We start from the raw sequence: 21717 nt of genomic DNA on the forward strand, positions 1-21717 counted from the left end.
ATAATATACAAGTTTCACTTTTTAAATGGAATTACTGAAATCAATCTACTTTTTCATGATATTCTAATTTTATGACCAGCACCTGTACATCCTGGCACCCTATAGGGATAAGAATAAAGGCATTCCTTTCTAAACTAAATCATGGTGGTCACATGCAGCAAGAATCACTGAAACAGTATTTTTCCCATTACAACCCAATTAAAGATGGCTGCCACCATAAATTAACCTTAGCGAAGACAGAAAGTATCATAACTTTACACATATTGAGACAAAGTGTGGTGTGGTAGTAGCTGAGAGTCATCTTTTAGTGGAAACCTCAGGAAGAAACACAGCAGGTGATATGTATTTCTTTAAGGATTGCTATGTCTTTAACTGATTCCGGAATGATCATGTAACTTTAGAACAACTCTTGTTTTCAGACGATTCCTGTGTCCATCATAAAAATAAAACTGAACCATCTGTCCTTTTTAATGCAGTGAATCCCCCATGTATTGGTTTATTTATAACTCATGTGAACACAGAGCTAGGCACTCTGATCTCATTATTTTGTTGGAGAAACTAATGCAAATTTATGAAAATGACTACTTCCAGTTTATATTTAGTCCTAATATTTTACTATTTGACAGACTCTGATTTTGCTGTTGTTCTGGACAGAAGCAGATGAGTAGGTGATTGTTTTCTGTGTGGTATGTGCCATGGAAAATGCAGACTTTTGAGCCGAGTAACAGTCTAAACCAGCTGCTAATCAGAATATCAAAACAGGCATCTATACAAAGTAATAAACAGATCCTTTGTCAAACCCTCAAATGCTCAAGCTAATACAAAGTCACCACATACAGCAAAATTTTCATCCAAAGTAATGCAATTTGCTCCATCACTTTTGCTTTCAGGCTCAGAAAATGGGTTTTAGAATAAAAATATCTGTTTCAAAACAAGCAAGTTATATCCTGAGGTTTATAATACGATTACAAGTTGAAGACTAAGCTCAAGTTTCACAGATAAGCCAATACAAACTGAAGATGTGGTGTAGAGTGGAAACACTAATTGGTTACAGGCTTTGGGTTTGAGATTAAAACAAAATCCAAACTTATGAAAAGTAATTTGCATAATCAAAAGTGCTGCTTCTATTTATCCTCCCATCCATTATCCGATTTATCCCCTGGAAAGTCACAAAGTTTAAGGACGAATCCCATTTCACCCCTTCACACTACTCCAATGTTTTGCATGTTCACACTGAAGGGAAGAGGTGCCCTATTTCTTTGTGATGTATGATTAGGGCAAAGTAAATTGAGTAAAAAAAAAAGTGAAATGTATTTTTTTATTAAGTCAAAACCACCACTGAAGTGTCTTGTTGCAACCTGAAGGATTTTGCCTGCTATCTTTATTTATTGTCCATTACAAGCACACAACATAGTAAAAATAATGTATTTTACCACTGAAATATTTGAGTGTCACAGATATTACGTGTAATTCGGTGTATTACAGTTAATTTCACATTTGGCATCATTGCTGATCAAACTTTACAAGCAGAAAAAGTACATTGTGTTGAAATTTGATGCAAACCAGATAGTTTCCCCATGTTTTATATGAATATAACAAGATTGTTTATGTAAAGAATGTTGGCAACAACTGGTGATATATTGGCTTCTTGAAGAAATGTTCCATTTTGTAAAGGAATATTGCTACCCCTTGTGACTTCAAATTAGGGACAAAGGTTAAGGCTAGGAATATGGGTAGGGCTAAAACTAGAAAAATGTATCCAGCTCAAGTCTATCTTAACCCAACAAATGTGAACACTCAATAGTTTGGCAATTCATAACCAGGCAAACACAGACAAACTTTCCCCACCATAGAGCCCACGCAGAGCCTTTTAAGAACTATTTATCGTATATTGTGTAGACCCTAAAACTGTAATATAAATATGCTCATGACTGTATTTTTGTCATGCTGCTTCAGAGCAGGACATAAGGACCAGTCTGCTTCATGGGAAGCAGTCATGGCCACACAAAGGAATGTTTCATCGGTAGCTGAGCCCAGACTACAGTCAGATACAGGACCAGCATAAAAAAGCAATTTGTCATGAAACAGGAGGTTAAGAGACAAGTTACTCAGGTGACAAAAGAGCATGCCCTTCATGGGAGCCCTGAGAAGCAAGATTTACAGGAGGGCAGGCAGTCAAAAACCCAAGACTGAGCCAGAAACCTTGTTTTTACATGTACTACTATAGAAAGTTTTATTTATCTTTTCTGATCTCCACAAGGGCCCCAGCAGAACCAATGTGATACCTTACTTGAACCATTCAACTGGTAGTAGTGATGTACCCAAATTTTTTATTTAATTTTTTTAAACAACGCCGTCTTCCCCTAATGATTTGTACAGCCTATTACCAAACACGAGATAACTATTTAGCTTATTTTCAGGGAAATTTTCCTTCTTAACAAGAATCACTCAACATCACAATAAACTAATATTGGAAACTTGTTGTACGACATAAGGAATAAACATAGATCCCGTGATTCTGTAACATAAGCTGCTCAAGCTCTATAATTAAGTCAGAAACAGCTGTTTATGTGAATAAACCAGGACTATGAGAAGACCCTGAAAAAGAAAAAAAAAACTAACAGGTAATGTCTGTACAGAGAGGCCTCAGAAGACCATCAGAACCTCTTTGCTTTGTGGTGACGGTCCTAACTACTTCACACTCATAACTTGCATTAATGCAGATATAAATGGCCATCCCTTGCAGAACAGCAGGACTGCAGTCCGAGTGGAATAAAAAGGTGTATGTAAATTTTCTGAGGTGCTTCACAGACAAGATTTTAGAATACGACCTGCTGAGATGAGAGCTCATTCATAACAGGCAACTAACACTTCATTAGATTACGATGAATAATTGATGTGTGTGCAGAGAAGGACAGAGATCAAGAGACAGGCACCAACCAACTGCTGATTGCCTGAAGGAGATGAAGGTGGGAGACAAAAAAGATCCAAGGGTAAGACAAAAAGTTGAACCCCAAACAGAGAGCAAGTCTTTGCCTTTCAACAAATGCTGTAAGAACAGCCGTGGGGAGATGCTGAGTCCAGCATCGACCACAACAAACAAACAACAAGCTGCAAAATGTTACTTATTCAGCAGCAAATTACCTTGAATATTCAAGGTCATGAATATAAAATAGGGCCAAAGCCTCCTAAAGGAACAAGTGCACAAAATTATGTGGATTTTTTTATCCCAACTCTCCGCCCCAAGTTATTTCTTAATTCACTGTAAAGACAGAACATTATCAATGAAACTTATTTTTATCTTTAGTCCAAACCTGAAACCTTTCCTGAACAAAAAAAACAAAAAAACACTTGTTTGGCATGCCCCATCTCTAAGGATGTCATTGCCATTTCAAACTAAACTCAGCTCTAATTCTCAGATGGTGCACAGACAGTATTTATGTGTGAAGAGAAATAACAAAAGTTTTTGTAAAAACAGCTGATTTAAAAAGGATTCATTATTATCTCTGCCTCGATTTCTGCTGCCATGGAAATGCAGCTGCCAAATGGAAAAAAAACCTACAAGATAGAAATAATGACTCATGCCAAAGGTCTGAATAAATAAATTGAGGAAAACATAATTTAAATCCATGTACACTACTCTTTTTTTATTAGATATATAAAATACCTATTTATATTAAAGTACTTATTTTGTTATATAGAAATTTATAAAAACTTACATTAAATGCATTTAAAACTTGAAAAAAAATGTTTCCAACTTTATGTATAATATAAAGTGAGATCACATTCAACACTTTTCTTACTGATATATGGTCAAATAAATATAATGGTTAATAAAAGAGAAAGTGTGGGCTTTAACTTGGTACATAGATTTCCTCGCAGTCTTAAACCCATACCTGTTAGAATAATTGGAGACTCTAAATACGCCTCAGGTGTGGTGGTTGGTTGTCTCTGTGTGGTCCTGTGATGGGCTGGTGACCCATCCAAGGTGTACTTCACCTCCTGCCCAGTGACAATTCTATTGTCAGTTACTTATTAATTCAATGTTTATTTAACACATCAAATGGTTTTATCATTAAAAGTAATAATCTTCAAGTCTGTAGTGCATTTACAAGCCATAAAATCCAATCCTGTTGGTTTTTTTGTTCTGTTTAAGTGAATAGATCCACCTTTGTGACACCGAAACAAAACAAAACAAAACAAAAAAAACAAAAAAAAAAAAAAAACATGGAAAACTATGACTTTGGGCTTATCATACTCATTGGAGTCATCTTTCCTGATTTTTTATAAAGATACATGAAAATCTACCTTCACAGTTGGGCTACAGATGGCGTTACAACTATGAAGCCAATCCTGCATTTAAATTGGATCTGGGAATAATGTCACACCTGATTTAACTGTGCTCCAATTGCAGTTTGGAAATTTAGCAAGGTTTGCTAATTGTTGTGCTCAGTGACCAGGCAAGCTACTGTTAGAAATACAAGCCAATAATGTATTTCACTATGTTTATCAATACTATAGCAACATGTTCACTGATAGAGATTGTACATTACTTTGTTTGAGACTGATTTGGTGAGATACAAACTGAAGTACAAAGAAACTGTTTAATAAAGTAGCCATCACCATATTTTCTTTGTGAAGCAGCCATGATGGATTTTGAGGTTTAAGCTGGTAAGGAGCTCTCAACTCTTCATGTCAGAATTCTGACATTAGAGGCAAGTTTTCAAACTCAAAACTTAAAGAATCTGACTTGGAATGTGCCACAAGATTTAAGTATTACTTGTCAGTCTGGAGTTACTGTACGTAAAAAAAATAAAAGTGAGTTTAAATTTACCAAAAACTGGACTGTGCCAAAGTCTTTGAAATATTGTGAAAAACCAAAACAATTACTATGTAAGAAACAAGAAAATGCAATGATTCTAGGTTCCTTTTTAATAAACAGTGGCTGGTTTCACTAAATATGCTAAACTGCAAGGGGTTAATTAAAAAAAAACATCCTTAATGTTTTAGAGCAGAAATCTGTATTCTCATAATGCGATAAGAGCATTACTAGCAAAAGAGATGAAGCAACTGAATCCAGGCTTGTAAAATGTATGTACTTTTCTGTAGAAAACCAGCCAGGTTTTCAATCCAGGTTTAAATAGTTAATATCCTGTATAGGTACTTATGAGAGAGGCTGAGAGGATGGAACTTCATTTAACCTTGTGGTAACATTTTCTTGACCTGCAATACAGCAAAGAAAATGTCATGAATGTGTTCCAGACAAAGAAAAATGATGAGTTTGTATCTAGTGTAAGACTCTTGTTGTTCCACTTTTATGCACTGCCACTTCTCTTTATTTGATGTATCCTTTCTACAGGCCTCACTATAACAATTATTAGAAACAAGGTGCAAAATTTCTAAACATTTAAAAAAGAAAAAAAAACTAAGGGACACTAGTTTAAAAGCTCATGTGAATTACATTTTTATTTCTGTGAAAAGTGAAGGTGAATCTTTTTGCATGAATTTCCATGGCGACCAGTCTCCCTTTAAACTCAGCTTTTACTATTATATGAACACAGCAAACAAGGCCATGCATTGATTTGTGGTGCATATTAAATATATTTTTCAAGCTTTTTTGTAAACTGGCTCTTTGAGTCTGACAGTCCTTGACTTCACTTAATAGCAACTTATTTGTTAAAGATATGTTTAGTTTCTGCACAAAATCAGACTGAACATTATATATGTATATATAGTACATGGGTTTGTAGGAGAACTACAGAATTTAGAATTTAAAAAAAAATAAGTGTACAGAAATAACTTGACAGGGTAACTAGATCTATGAATACATATTCTAATAACAATGGTTTAAAAAACTCATTTTCTGTTGTCCACTGTTCTGGTCAGTAATTCTTGTCATATAAATCTATAGGAACCCTTTGTAATTCCTTATCAGGGACAAAGCTGCACAGTAAACCTTATTTTATTATTGCAGAATTCTGTATAACAAGTAAAAAGATTATACACTTCTGATTATTTTCTCTGTGTTAAAAGAAGCAGTGAGTCTCCATCTGTAAAATTAATTTGTCAAATCAAATGCTAACAGTGTTATACTTTAAGTCGATGTTTGTGAACATTCTCTCTTGAATGACAGCGTCCTTTGATGTCTTTGGTTTTGTTTCAGCTGCTCACACCAGCTGTTCAAGCTAAACAATTTCCTAGCAGATGGTAAGAATATAGGAATATTTAAACCAGAGTTAAAAACAACATGTAGAGCTATATCTACTTTAGATTTGCATTGCTATGAAAAAATAAATCTAAACCATTTTAAGTAGCAAACTTTAAATTTTTACATATTGCTTAAATTTTAATGCTTAAATTGTATAAGCTGAATACACCTAAACAATTTATAAGGTGTAAGGTGATAATGTTTTTGGCTGGTTCTGTGTGTGTGCTTGTAGCGATAGCAAACCATTTATTTAACCAGCGGACAAAATTTAATGAAACTCTTAGAAAGTAATAATTTGATGCACACATACAACTACTTAACAAGTGGAGTAAACCATTATCCAAGACAATTGCCACTTTCAACTGACCTTAGCAAACGCAAAAATGAATACATCTCAGACAATTTTACTGATACGGAGCTAAAATTTAATGTGGTAGTAAAGGAAAGTCATTCCCAAAATACATTCTCACCACTAACAGATGGAGTGAGATCTGTCTTTGAAACTTTGGCATTAACTATTAATGTTCACCTTGTCTGTTAGCAAAATATCTCCTGAACCACTGGATGGATTTTAATGAAACTCCTAAAGTAATCATTGAGGGTACATCAACAACTGATTAACTTTTGTACTCATACCAATTCAAGATGGCCACAACAGCTAATCAACTGTAGTTAAACTCAACAATGGCTATAAGATATTGAGCTGAAGTTTGGTGTGGTAGTAACTGAGAGTCATCCTCATTACATTCTCTGAGCACCATCGCATCTTACAAGACCGCACAATATCAAATGAGATTGAGCATAATGTTATTTACAATGCATTTAGCTGGACCCAAATGGCTATAGCTCCATCATTTCTCAACATAAAATGATTTTATCTGGCATGGAAGGGGCTTGAGATATACACTAATACCTAAATATGCCAATATATCATCTAACTATTCTACACAGGTGAAAGAATAAAGGGAGTTCTTTTTCTAAAGCAGTTTTACCCCAAATAAATGAAATACATGCTTAAAAAACATAAAAGATACTCCTTAAATGAAAAACACAAAAAACATAAACACAGGGGAAAGAATAATACAAGGACGGGTGAGGGTAAGTAAAGATATAAGGCAATGTCTAAGCTTGCATAAATTCCTATTTCTCTTTTGAATAATACCAGTTTCATTCTACAGTGAAAAATGGGGAAGGCTCGGGTAAGTGGTGAAACTTTTAAATCCTGGGTTCCGTGCAGGCAGAGGGGGAATAAATTACTTCACAGAGTCAAACTGTGGAGATGAGACTATGTTTGTTAAAGTGGGTAGTGTTGGAAATGCCTCCAAGACCCAGCCATTTGTCAGCTTCCACTGCCATCTCTGTCACCTAATTGGGTATGCACTACCTGTCACCATCAAACATTATTTAGGTGAAGACATGAGAGGAGCCGATGTACAAAAAGCACAATCGTTTGATGGGTGAGACTCCACTGACCTTTCTGTACACAACTGAAATTAATCGGAGTTGAAACCAGTAGCAACCACCATTGTGTGGTATAAAACATGCTACGACACAATGAATAGATCTCCTTTTTTGCAGATAATTGGGGAGTGCGTGTCAGTGTCAGTGCACTTCATCCAGCTGTTTTTCTGCCTTCAACATTCTGAATTCAAACTGCATGGCTCCTCATCTGATTTAAATTTAAAATTGCTGCTTTTTTCCTCCCCTTTTGCTCAGCCTAATAGTCAATACAACTTTACATCTTGCAGCACTTAATCACTTCATCTTGGCTGAGCATCAATATCCAACACTATATTCCTTGTGTGCTCATGAAACTAAAACCAAAGTTGAACTTTAAGGAGAAGAAAAGTTTCAAAAAAGCAGCAAACAAAAGGTTGGAAGCCCACAGGGGAAATGTTCACACTCTGCTCGCTTGTAAATCAAACTCACTATTTATCATCAATCTACCATTTCTTTGTATGCAAAAATAGTTTGGAGATAAAATACCTCGGCAACATCAAATCTGATTTCAGTTCACAAAAGCTGCATAAAAACCTTTATACTGTGGCGTTTGTGATCTTGCTGGGGATTTTTCCATGGTCTTTACAATGCAGCACACTAAAGGATCAGAGAAAAATCAGTCAAAGCTAACTGCAGGTTCACAGGTGACAGTGTAAGAATACGATTTTTTATGCCTGTAAAGAGTAAACAATAAACAGAAGATACATAAGTGATATTAGCAGAACAAGTAGAAGAAAAGGGAAGGAAACAAGGAATGGGAGAAACTGTAGCAATGGAATTAAATGGGACCTAAAAAGGCATCTTGTAGGTCAACAAGACTATAGCTTAACCCCAGGAATTAGATGGTGGAAGGGTCAAAGTTTGGCAGGACACTAAGTGAAAAAGGAAGCAAAAGACCATGGAGTAACAACAGGAAGGAATCAGAAAAACTGGGGTTGGTTTCAAAGAAATAAAACAGACAAAAAGATTGAGATCATTGATTACTCTTTCCTCATCCCAGCATTCTGACATGGCTCGTTGTCTAAGCAACAATGCAATTGCAAAGCCGACAGAGTTGTAATTCTGCCCCTTCCACTCCCTGTTAATCAGCCTCTGCCAGCTCCCCATCCATCAAACAGTTGGGCTACAAGTGTGTGTGGTTTAGTGTGTTGTAACATACTCTCTTTCATAAAGTGGAAGTGAGAAGACGTGTAGATGATGTGAGAAGATGTCCAAGCACGTTTGCAGATTTCTAAGTTTGATTTATTGGTGGGAAAGCTAGAATCTATCAGAAGAAGTCCAAAGTAACTCCAGAAATCAGCTCAACAACTCTGCAAAGCTGTAGAATGTGTGAGACTGTGTGTGTCCACATTGCAAAAATAGACATCACATCAAATGTCTACCATGAAGCAAAGAGAATTGTCTTAACTGTTAATCATCTTTAGCCTCAAAATTGAATTTTTATTATTCTTTAAACTGCAGCAGGTTGATCTGTGCAAAGAAATATTGAATTGTTGGGAAAATTTATATAAGGATGTGCAAAACATTTTCCTAAAGTAGTTGGGAAGTTTGCATGAGTCAGTCCGCAAACAATAACTAAAGAAAGTGCAACATAAAGCAAAAGGAAAACTGACCTGAACATAGCTAAACATTGCTGAGCAGTAGACAAAGAAGTGAGATAAATGTAATACTTGTAGTCTGACGTTTTTGCAAGAAAATCAAGTTTTCTCCGATTGTTCAAATAATCAAATACATTGAATTGGTTTCTACTCATAAGTTACAAAGTCAAGCCCTCTTTACAAAACACTTTCAAGTCAGGCCTAAATCACCATTTTGCCACCATGATTTAATTTATGGACCAAAGTGGTATAGAGGGTTGAAACTGACCCACCACCGTTACACTTCTGGGCCACAAAGATAGGTAGTCACAGAGTTGAAACAATTGTTATGTGTTAAGGGTAAGCCAGCATCATGGCTTGAGTGTGTGATATATTGATGATCTGTGCAACTATTTGGGATTTAGAAAAGGAGAGGCATTCAATTTTCTAGAGCTCCACATCAATTTCACTAAAAAAACGTTTAGTCAAAAGGCTTTGATTCTCGTGTATTTAACTTCATCTCCACATAAGGCTGAATACAATTTCCCTCCATCTATGAGTAAATCAAAGTCACAAGGATTTTTTAAGGTCTATTATCTTTGCACCTTACTTTATACAATTCGAAACGTTGAGTTTCAGTCTGTTTCAGGTCAGCTTTACAGCTTTAACTTTTTCTACACTATACTATAAGGAAACAGTTAATTAGAAGTTGTCATAATGGACTAAAAAAAAAACATTAAAACTCAGCTTTGATCCCAATATGTAAATCTAATTTTCTGCTGATAATTCTCAAAGCCTAAAGCCACTAAGCTTATAGCCTTCTCCTGAAATCATCTCAATGACAGTTTTAGCAGTAAAACGGTTTTTAACCAGATGTGACAAAAAAGGATTGCACTTGAAGTGATGTTCACTTGAATTCTTGCTAATTAATCTTAAAATAGAGACTGGTAATGTTGTTGGAGTAATCCCTACAAGCCAAACTATTTATGTAAATCAATATTTTTCACAGTATGATGTATATTTTAGGTTTTAATGTTTGAGATTATGTGTGTTTGGTTTAAGTTATGCATTTTATCATGCTAAATTATTTAATTTGGGTCAGTACCTTTACTAAACTAACTTTTTTTAAAAATATTTACATTTTGTAGATTGCAGCTCTGAGATAACTATTCTGGTTTTAGAGTTAAACAAGTTTTACTTAACTCTAAATGCCGGCAAGCCCAACTGTGAGTTGTGCCTGCCAACAGTGGTTCTTGCCATTTATTTCATCCGTGACCCCAGAACAGCACTGCAGACACAGAAGAAAAATGGAGGGAAAGATAGAGAATGAGAAAAGAAAAATTACTGGAGCAGAACAAAGAGGAGGCTTCAAAGTGCTTTAAAGCTGCACGTGCAGACTCCTACTAGCTAAAAACAAAATAGATGCATCAAACACAAAGACATTTGCACCTTTTTACAAATTCAGAAACATTTATAAACAAACATGGAGATATAAAATCAGAGCTGAAAACACCAGTACCTGACAGAAGCTGTACAAACACAGACACACGTGTGTACCAACCGGTGAAGTAATATCGCTGAAATTACTTCTGGGGCTTTGCACACTGCATTTTTACTCTCCCTGATTGTCTGATATACCTCAAGGGGCTAAATAAGGACAAAATAGAAGGCATGCACACATATACATACACAAGCACTCACTGATACTCAATTTCTTCCTCTCTGTCTGTCCTCCCAGCCCTGCACCTTCTCCTGCTCTGTCATAAGGGAATATGAGGAGTTCTCACCTCTGTCAAGAAAACCACTGGAACTGAAATGGACACTATTCATGTACCTGAGGCACAGTTCAAAATACAGAGACACTAAAACACATTTCAAATTAAAGGTCTAGTATTCCTTGAAGGAAAGCATAACACTCACAGCCTTTCATACCAGAGTTGCAAACTAAAATCATCTTATAAGAAAAGGAGTTGTAGTCATTTTGGTCATGCAATATTTTGAGATATACTCTGAGTATGGGCTGTGAATGCCACTCAGTTACTACCAAACCAAAATCTGTAAAATTAATAGGGTTATATACATTTTTGCATTGGGTAATGTTGATTAGATGTGGTGGACATTTTAGTGGGATGATTGTAATTAGTTGTAAATGAACATCCAATGATTACTTTCTGAAAGTTTTATTAAAATCTGTTCAGTGGTTCATGACATAATTTGCTAACAGACAGAGCTGTCTCCAGCACATAATGCTAAGGCTTTAGGATCCTTTGCAATAAGTAGAATTTGGAGTATAAGTTGTTAATGATTCATCTATAACCACATGAAAATTTAGCACAATATTTGTAAACTTGATTGAATTCTTGTCAATTTTGTGTTTTCTAAGATCAGCTGGTTGTGGCTGCCATCTTAATGGGTTGACTCAAAATTATTGATTTGTAGACAGAAATTATACTATTAATACCATTTCCTGAAAGTTTCATTAAAATCTGTCTTGTAGTTGATGAAGTATTTTGCTAACATACACACAGAGTTGACAGTAGTGCTCAGAGTATGTGCTGGGTACGTCTTACAGCTACTACCACGCCAGAATATATCTGAGTATCTGCAGAATTGGCTGAGTTATAGCCACTTTTGTGTTTGCCAAGTTGCTTAGCTGTGGTGACCATCTTAAATAGGGACCACTCCAAAACAGGTATTGAGTTGCTGATGTATATCCACTGGCTACCATATTTTCCGGACTGTAAGGTGCACGTAAAAGCCTTCAATTTTCTCAAAAAACTACAGTGTGCCTTATAATCCGGAGTGCCTTATATATGTAATAAGTCGTAATGTTTTAGTACGACTTTGGTAAACTACAAAGCCGCACTGCTTGCAGCATTAAGGTTCAGTTATAGTCATGCTTTGTAGTGTCGTGCAGAAAATACAGTTCTTTCTGAAAGTGTTATAAAAATTCACCTGCTGGTTCATGCAAACATACACACACACAAGACACGAGCAAAACCACCACCTTCACTGGTGGGTAATAATGATATCATAAGTATTTATCGTAAGTATTTATTCTTGTGGTAAATGCTGCCGCACATTAAAATACTTGGATTTAAAAAAAGATGCATTTTAATTCGCAGGAATTCTTTGCCTGTTAAACAGCTTTGCAAGTACTCTTAATTCCCAACCAACAACTGAAATAAAACTGATAAACAGTTTTGTAGGTCACAAAAGCACAGCAAGCAACCTTCAATTTTACTGGGATCAAGTGTGTATTTTCTCTTGAATGTTTTATTGGTGAGGCTGCAGGGTAATTGCTAAAAATGGCTTTTCCAACTGAATGGGATGAAATTCACAGCGCTTCTCAGGTAATAATTACCTTGATGACCTCTGGAAAGTAATGCCATCCACAGAGAGCTGTTAACCTCTAATACTCAGGTCCCCCAAAAGTGAGACAGGGAGATTATATTAGAAATTCAAAAAAAATGTTTGCAACTTCTTCAAGATCACGTTTCATGGAGTACAATTACACAAAACGAGAGCATCAACACAAACTGCATGAATATTTCTTTCTAAATAACCTTTTCACTACATTTAAAGTAAATCTTCAATTGCAAAGTGTAAGAAGTGCATCAAAAACCCACAATATAAACAAATCTTCAAACAGCTGAGAGTTCGGAGCCCTTCAGAAAACAAAGACAGCCTCACCTTGAGATGAAAACCGCGGCTGGTTTAATTAGTTACAAATGGATGAGCCGATGTCTGCTCTGCACTCCCTGTGTGCGTCTGCGAGCGTGGTGATAAATAGCACCAGTCTTAAGTTGTGAGAGGAGTGTAATCAAGGACAAGAAACGGAGAGCTAATTCAGCCCGAGAGACATCCCTTGTCAGTTGAGCGAGATGAAGGGATTGTGTACTTCATCTTCAGCTCGTGTTGTTGCTAGGCTTTGTGGGTACCTAAATATGTAAATTATCGAAGTGTTTGTTTTTAAGTCTACTAAATTTATCAGTTTTTATACAAAAGCATGAAATAATGGAATTTGACCCCATTAGATCAATAAAATATGTTTTATTGTAACAAAGTGCTGCAAAATCACTAATTCAAACTAAACCAAATCCAGTTTCTGCAAAAATGCAGTATGGATGCTGAATGATTGCTGACATTTGCTGAAGGAGCTGAAACTGACTTGTTAAAGCTAAAAGATGGACAACACTAGCTGAAAGGAGAAAAACGCTATCTATAAGCAAAAAGGGGCAAATGCAAGCTAAAAGTACCTAAAGGCCTGTTAAAAGCTGAATATAGAATGGTAGCTAAAAACTATATATAGCAGAATGGTAACTAAAAACTAAAAGTATCAAAAGTCCAGTTAAAAGTTAAAAGTTGCAGAATGGGAGCTCAAAACAAAAAGGACAATAAGAAGACAAAAACATCAAGTATACCAAAACATGTTGGTTTTGAAGGTTATGAACAAATTTCAATGCATTACTATGAATAAAACATTTGTAAATAAAGTTAAATACTTTGAAAAGTACAAAAGTTACCAAAAAAACAAGTCAGAGCACCTATTTAGCATGCTGAATCATCTGAATGTTTTGATATATCAATGTTTAAAATAGCACAAAGTAAACAGAAAATCTTAGATTACAAAAAAAACAATGTGAATGTTGACTCAGCAACCAAACTTGTATACCCACTAATAATGATGGTATATTATAAATGATTTTTCATTGCAAGTTTGGTGAAATTCCACTACATACAGCTGATAATAGTAAATGACCTACATGTACAGAGTACTTTCAGTTATTGTGCTTTTCTCTTCCTAAATAAAACAACATAAGCCAGCAGCGAGACTTGGATAATGACATGATATGCTCTGATTGTGGAGGGCAAGAGTGGCCTGAAAGCGAACTAAAGAAGCAAAGCTAAGCAAAAAGACTGAAGATTAGCATAGAGCCAGAGAACTAATTAAATGAATCAGGAGATAAACATTTAATTATTTGCTCTCTCTGGCTCATTTCCTTTACATCTTCAGCAGTTCTTTTTGGGATTCTGTTGAGCAGCCAGTGTCATAGGGAGGTGGCTGTTCTGAGCCAATAAATTCATACCAGGCATGCTGTCCTACAGGTTCTTATGCATGGTCAGTAATACAAAGATTTTACACATGCATACTCACATCTCATTTTAACCCATTTGCAGTATGTTAAAATTTAGATGAGAACATTTTAGGCCCAGAAATAAAATAAAACCTTACCATACCAAGACACTGTTCTTCTGCTGATTTTTTTTTTACTGTTCTGTGATGTAATATGCAACATTCTACATGTTTTACCACAGCAGAAAAGTCATTTCCTCCCACACATCCCCCTGAAACCATGCTCTAAAATTAACCTTTGTATTATTTGCTCATTAACCTTTCATCAGCAGACTAGATCGAATCATTGTTTACACAAGCAAAAAACATTGCTTTTTTTGCATGCAGTTTATGAACACTTATTAATGATGAATAAACATGTTTGGGACATGCTCACTGAGCTGTGGCTGTTTCTAGTTCTGCATGACTGGAAAGCCATGGCTGCGGGTAACAAAACATAAACACGCAGTGAATGCTGTGAAAGCCATGGTGAATACATTTCAGGATGTCAGCATGGTTGAGCAAAAGGTTTTATATTAGTTTGTATGGGATGATTGAACATCAAAAATGAATCACTTTAAAAAAAACATCACTCATGAATCACTTTGGAAATAGACAAAAAATATAATCAGATTTCTATGAAATGGCTTCTTAAATGGACATGTATAGGCAGGATCTTGCTTATTGAGCTGCATTTATTTGATCTTTGTCAACAATTATATTATCATGAAATAACTTTGTGTTCAGACATGTTAAATATTCCCTTTGAATACTGTTAAAAAATACTAAATTTCATTGTAACAATTAGTTGAAATAGAGCATATACACAAAAAATAAGATGTGCTTATTTTAAATAGGTTGCATATAGAAAAGTGTGCAGTTTTGAAATTGAAGCCAAGTATAAAGTGACAGCTTCTTTGTTCTCACTCCAAAATACAACTGCTCTAACCTACTACTGAAAAAGTTGGGACGTTGTGTAAAATTGTCAATAAATACAGAATTTTTGGATCTCATAAACCCATATTCACAATGAAACAGAGTAGAAATGTCAAGTATTTAAAATAAGAATTTGTATTTATTTTTTTATTTTTTATTTTTTTTAAAGGGTAATCTCCGATTTGATGGCAGCAACACTGCCATCAAAAATGTTGGGACAGGGCTATGTTTACCACTGAAGCATCTCTTCTTTGAACAGGGACCTGAGGAGAGCAACAGATGGAGGTTTTGGAGAGGAATTTGTCCCATTCTTGTCTGATGTAGGATTCTAACTAGGTTCTACTGGGTCTTTTCTGGATTTCTTGTTTCATGGTGTAAAGCTGGCCATGCTATAGGCACAAATGCATCCCCATACCTTCAGAGAGTCAGGCTTTTGACAACAGCACTAATAACAGGCCGGATGGTCCCTCTCCTTTTTAGTACAGAGAACGTGTTATCTGTGATTTTAAACAATAAATAAATAAAATTGAATTTTGATTTATTGGACTACATAATGCTGAGGAACATAACTCCGAATATGTTCTAGTATTTTTAAATGCAGTGATAACCTTCTGCACATCTTTTCTTCTGAAAGATTTAGCTTCTCTAAAATGTCAGTAGGTGATATGATGATCGTATCGACTTCCTATATATTTGTGATTTCAACATGACAAAATGTGCTTCAAAACAACCTCTGCGTTAGGCTCTACAGATTGTGAGAAGACTCTGCCGGGACCATCGGTGATAGTAAAAAGAAAACAGCATCTTCTTTCCCTGTGGCAGATACAGGAGAAGTAGAGACCACCAACTGTACATAAGAAAACAGCTTTCATGGTAACAGACATGACACTGATTACATCAGGCACAGTGTGACTGGGAGGACCTGGGTTGGAAGTGGGTTGCAAAGCATCTTGCAAAGCAGGTGGTGAAGGCAGCTTAAACATTGTCCTCTCTATGAGATTTGTCAACTGAATGCATATAAGAAAAACAGCTGATCAAACATCTGGTATGAGCTGTTACACAGATCTGCTGAAGTACTGAGATCTGGGCTGGAAAAAAAATATCCATAATATCATAACTCACTTTAAAACTACACTCATTTCACTTTTCTTTTGCCTTAAAATAAATTCACTTTTCTTTCTCGTGACAGAAATGTCAACCTAAATTCTTGTCTGCTTATAGAAATAGGTATAAATGACATGATTGTAAATTACACTAAACCAACCAAAAGAACCTTAATCACAAAGGAAAAAAGGGAAAATATGTAGTTTAAACAGATCTACTTAATAAAGCAATGCCAAAAATAGCTGGCACAGATCTAAAAAAAGCCAGTGGTTCCTTAACATAAAGAATTCCTTTAAGGAATGCACATCACCCACTGCCTTGTATCACAAAGTTTTGACCAAAGATATGTGATTTGTTAGTGCCCAAAGTATGTGATGGGAATGACTCTCAGATACTAACATCAAATTTTAACTCAGTATCTCTATTATTGACTCAGTTATAGCTCTTTTTGCATTATCAAAGGTTGATTAGCTGTAACAGCCATCTGCAAATGGGTTGACTCCAATAGTTAATCATTCGTATTTAGATTATTTTATAAGAGTGTTAGCAAAATACCTTGTGAACCAGTGAATGTATAATGACAGACAATGACAAACCAGGTTATCGATAAAGGGTCATCTTCAAGTTCTGCTTTTTTCACTGGGTAATAGTTTTTAGAAAAAATAAATACAACTAAAAAATTCAACAGATCATTGTAATAAAACTAATTCTCCTTTGAGATTAGCTTTAAATACTGCATTAAACATTGTTTAACCATTATCATGAACTGAATACAAGCAGCGGAAATGGGCCCCCTCTGTAGGTTGGCTGGGCTTTAATGATAAAGTGAGGAGCCCTGTTATCGGGGGAAGTATAGCTGCTGCAGCTCCTCATCAAAAGGAGTCAAATTAGGTGGTTTGGTCATCTGATTAGATACCTCCCTTTAGATGTTTTCCAGGCATGTCTCACTGCGACAAGACCCTAAGGTAAACCCAGACCTGTTGCCTCTGCAACCTGACCAAGGAAAAACAGCAGAAAATAAATAAATGGACAGATGGACAGAGTGGATAAAAATGTAATGCAGATCTTACTTTTCTTCCAGTTCACATTAAGAAGAAGAAGTATATTCTTAAATTTTACCTTGTTAAGTCTTGCATTCCCTTTTCTCCTAAGCATTTGAAGCCACATTATAAATGACTCAATCCAGATTCATACAGTATACATCATTTTGACATCTTATTGCTTCCACTAGGGGTTTAATTTAAGTTATAAACGGGGACAGGGAACATCCTTGCCTTGATCGCCATCCCAGATCGCCATCCCAGATGGGAGGTCACTGAAGCACAACCAATAACTAACAGGTGCTGAGGGTGATGAGATGAGTCTTATCTTACACTGTGCTTTGAAGAATTTCGCAGAGGCAAGGTAATATAAATTCATGTCCAATATTTAGTGCCAGTATAAAGCTATGCAACAATGTGAAAGTTGATGCAATCAACATTGGTGTCAATGACTTGAATCGATTCATTCTTTGCTGAAACCTAAAAATCTAAATTTATTTCAGCTTTCCCTGAAGCACTTCTTGCAGAAACAAAGATACTGCTGACTGCTGTGAGAGCTTGGCTGAAAAATTAGTTGCGCAGGATTTCCAAATGAACTTCTCCTGGGAGTGGCACGACGTTGCAGCTGTGCAGTAGCAAATGTAAGTAGGACATATTCAGCTTCAAAGGCTATATTGAAGAGGCAAATACATTTTTCTAATGTGTTGTGTAAGAAAAAGTACAGGTTGACAATGGAGAAGCAGGACTAGGAACTATTAAATAGGTTCAATTATTAAACCAAGAACCCAAAACAACACTTGGTGACATTTGACTTATGCATATGAGACTTCAACATTTATTTTGAAACTTTTAGATGATTAACATGCATGTACGCAATCATGAAGGCACTATTTTACATACACACTGTCAACAAGTACCAGTGGATAATTACACACCAATTTATATGGCTGTTTGGAGTCACTAATCAGATTGCCTTGCAATTATTACACTGTAATCACAAAATAATCACCTAGAAATTCCCATGGCTCTTTGTGTGGGGGAGCACCATGCGCCTGAGTGTATATATAAATATAAATGTGAACATATCAACATGGGTGGATTTTTTGCAACGCCAAGAAAGGCTTTGAATCTATATTAAGCTCTGTGGCACTCTTATGCTTTTATTCCTTCTTGTTTGTGTCATCTCCTGCAGCCAAAGGCATAGCAGAAATAATGTTTTTGCCTGTATCTGTTTGACTGTACCATGAGCAAAATATCTCATGAATCACTGAACAGATTTTGAAACTCTTAAGTAACCATTAGATGTACATCTACAAACAACTAACTTTTAAAGTCAACCTAATTTAAGATGGGTTCCACAGCTAATCAACCTATGGAAACAAAAATGGCTATACCGCAGTTTTAAAGATAATTAATTTGGTGTGGTAGTAGCTAAGACTGATCACCAACTCACATTGACCGCTAACTAATTGTGCACAATTTGTGTTAACTGTGGCATTAACAAGTGGAGTCAACACTGTTAGCAAAATATCTCATGAACAACTAGATGGATTTGAATGAAACTTTCAAGAAATAGTTACTAAATGTATCTCTACAACTGATTAACTTTGTGAGCAAATCTAATTCAAGATATCCACCACAGCCAACTGACTTTAGGAAACAAAAATGGCTATAATGTAATCAATTTTATAAATATTGATCTAATTTGGTATGGTAGAAGCCAAGAGACATTCACAACATACTGCAAGTGGTACACATTGCACATTTTCTTTGCTTAAAACTCTTAACTGCTGACTCTTAACACTTAACTGTAAGAGTCAGCCCTGTTTCTCAATTAGCAAAAAATCTCATAAACCACTGGATGAATTTTAATGAAACCTTCGTAACATAATCATACATCATACATCTACAAATGAATATCATTTGGAGTTAAATCAAACCAGTGTTACATCTCAATATTGCATGAGATTGTGCATAACTTTATTTTCAAAGTTTGTCCAAGACATCTACAACTCCATTATTTTTCAATATAAGATAAAACTCTGACATTAAAAGGGGGCTAGTAATATGCATTCCTTCAAATAAGTTTTTACTTTTTTTCTATTAAATTGTTCTTTGCCATTTGTCTTTCACAACTTTATTACAAAAATACACCAGCATCCCATCAGCTGTCCCCAGCTCTGTCCTGCTCTTCCATCCCTTCATCCTTTTGGTTTGGTTTGAATCTTCAGAGCTGCAGAGTAAACAACTGACTGGCTGCTGTCACAGCATGTCGCCCACCCATACACACTCGGAGGGAAAAAAAACACTATGCTGACCTGCACAACACAAACACACAAATGCTGAGGACTGCTTCAGCCTTTAGAGGGGGGCTCACACGGCCAGCGATCTGACACCACAGAAAATATCTATGTGCTGACTGTCACAGCATCCAGCCCCCAGGTGAGGTGGCTCCAGAGACGCGAGGAGATGGACAGACAGACCACAGCGAACACACACAAACACACACACAAAGCTGTCATATCTGCAGCAGCGTGCAAACAATAAAGGAAAAAGCTATGCCGAGAAAGACTGGTGTAAAGGGAATGATGAAAACATATCAAAGGGGAGAGATCTCAATTGACATTCTCTCTAATGGATACTTTACTCGTTTTAAGCTCTTTCAGTCTGTAAATATTTGTCAGTACTCAACATGGTGCGTTCTAATACACATCTGAGCTATAAACAAGAGAAAGTGACAGCATTTTGATCTGTCAACATCACTTGGATGATTTCATAGACTGATTTGAGGGTGTATTTACGCAACTTGATGCGCTAAAGACCACAGGGAATGGGCTTTTGAGATTTAAATCAAAACAGGCAAGTGATCCATCTTCCTGATTTCATCTTTTTTTTTTGGTTTCTATGTCACTCTTGTTTCCTGGAGTTTTATTCACCCAATCAAGCTCCATGTAGTAAATTTTGCCACTATCCCACTCAAAGTTGTTTTTATTATGTACTGAAACTGTGCTTCATCTTTTTTATGTTATGAATGTACCCCAAGCTCACTATAGGTGGTTATTTTTTAGTTGAACTGAAGTCTAGACTGAAATTGAACTATTGTCTTAAGGTTAAAAAATGTAAATGTCTACATTACATCACAGTTATCAAAACAAAAATAACCTCAGCTGTCCATATATAAGGGCATTGCAATTTCCATTACGCCAATCAGGTAAACTCAGTCAATTATCTGTGATGTAGACAACATGGGAGTTTAAATTTTTACATTCACAATTTTGCTTCCTCATTTTAATCACATAATCTGAAACCCATACATACAATTATCACAAAAAACGTCATCAGCAAGCTACAGGAGTAAGGGTACAGCAGAGAGATGTATAAAGAAGTCTTTTGACTGACTGATTCTGGTTATTTCCTCAGAAAAGGCAGCACAGCTTTTGGTATTTAAGTTTCTCCTCACAGCTGATCAGATGCCACAATGCCCAATATATATAAAGGCACTTGTTGATAATCTGAGTGAAATAATTCTTTTTATTCATCATGGTTTTGTATCCTTTGATTTCTCAAAAAACTGTCATTTCTTCCTTAGAGGCGCTGTCACTAAGTTGATGCATATTTCAGCATTTGGAAAAGCTGGCAGAAGAGAAATTTGTTTTGAAAGGTGATAATTTTGCTCTTAATTAGTCACAGAACTGGTTTCATCACTGTGAATCATAAAACACAAGAGTAGTACAAAAGATGAAAAGACGCTGATTGTTGTTTGGATTGTGCAGAGTGCCATCAACCGATCTTAAAACTCTTCAAATCTGCAGCCAGACTCAGATGGAGATGTCGATAATGACAGAAATTAATTTTCATTTTTTTTTTATTCTGTGTCAAAACATGTCAATGGCATTGTATGACAACATTTGTACTGATATTAACGTTACAAAGTATGAAATTCTACTTTTGATAAAACTGCCGATGGAAGGGAGGCAATGACATTCGAGACTGTAAGCCATGTTAATTACGCGCCCTGCTGCCTTCAGATGGCTGCTGGGATTTAACGAACTGAGAAAAAAGAGCTTTTCACACAGTATAAAGCAGCTGTGTACTGTAAGAATCACTTATACTAATTAGAAGATGAATGAGCTTTATTCTCTTTATGCTGTGCATTAGTTACTTTCCTCTGGTTGATGTAATCAAAGTGTTAGCACAGGAATTCACCAGCGACAGATGTTTGGAGACGTTCAGAGT

General features: G+C 35.8%; 1 protein-coding gene across 5 annotated transcripts in view; it reads right to left on the bottom strand.

Moving 5' to 3' along the window:
* The window catches only part of grm8a (glutamate receptor, metabotropic 8a), a 254348-nt gene that overhangs the window by 119561 nt on the left and 113070 nt on the right, over nucleotides 1–21717 (bottom strand). The gene's annotated exons all lie outside the window — the stretch shown is intronic.

Source organism: Kryptolebias marmoratus, linkage group LG18, assembly GCF_001649575.2.
Source record: "Kryptolebias marmoratus isolate JLee-2015 linkage group LG18, ASM164957v2, whole genome shotgun sequence".
NCBI classification, from domain to species: domain Eukaryota; kingdom Metazoa; phylum Chordata; class Actinopteri; order Cyprinodontiformes; family Rivulidae; genus Kryptolebias; species Kryptolebias marmoratus.